Raw genomic sequence first — 260 nt, 5'->3', positions numbered from 1 at the left:
ACGTCATTATTATCAGCTTATGATATGATAACATAATTTTAATATTAAAATATTATGAGGGGCTCGCGTTATCCCCACCACCCATTGATGGACCAGGTACTCACTTTTATACTGTAACCAGGGACTGAGTGTGCCCGACCATTTTTTTTTTCCTGTTTGAGAGACTAACGGCTTTGGCAGAAGCTGAGTGTCCCCGGCCACCATTTTATTTATGATGAGGGTCTCGCGATCCTCTTCTTTTCCTTCACCACTATATTGAT

The sequence above is a fragment of the Halyomorpha halys genome, unplaced genomic scaffold (genome assembly GCF_000696795.3).
Source record: "Halyomorpha halys isolate HHAL.00 unplaced genomic scaffold, Hhal_1.1 Scaffold454.1, whole genome shotgun sequence".
Lineage (NCBI taxonomy): Eukaryota > Metazoa > Arthropoda > Insecta > Hemiptera > Pentatomidae > Halyomorpha > Halyomorpha halys.
Note: the sequence above shows the minus strand (reverse complement) of the source record.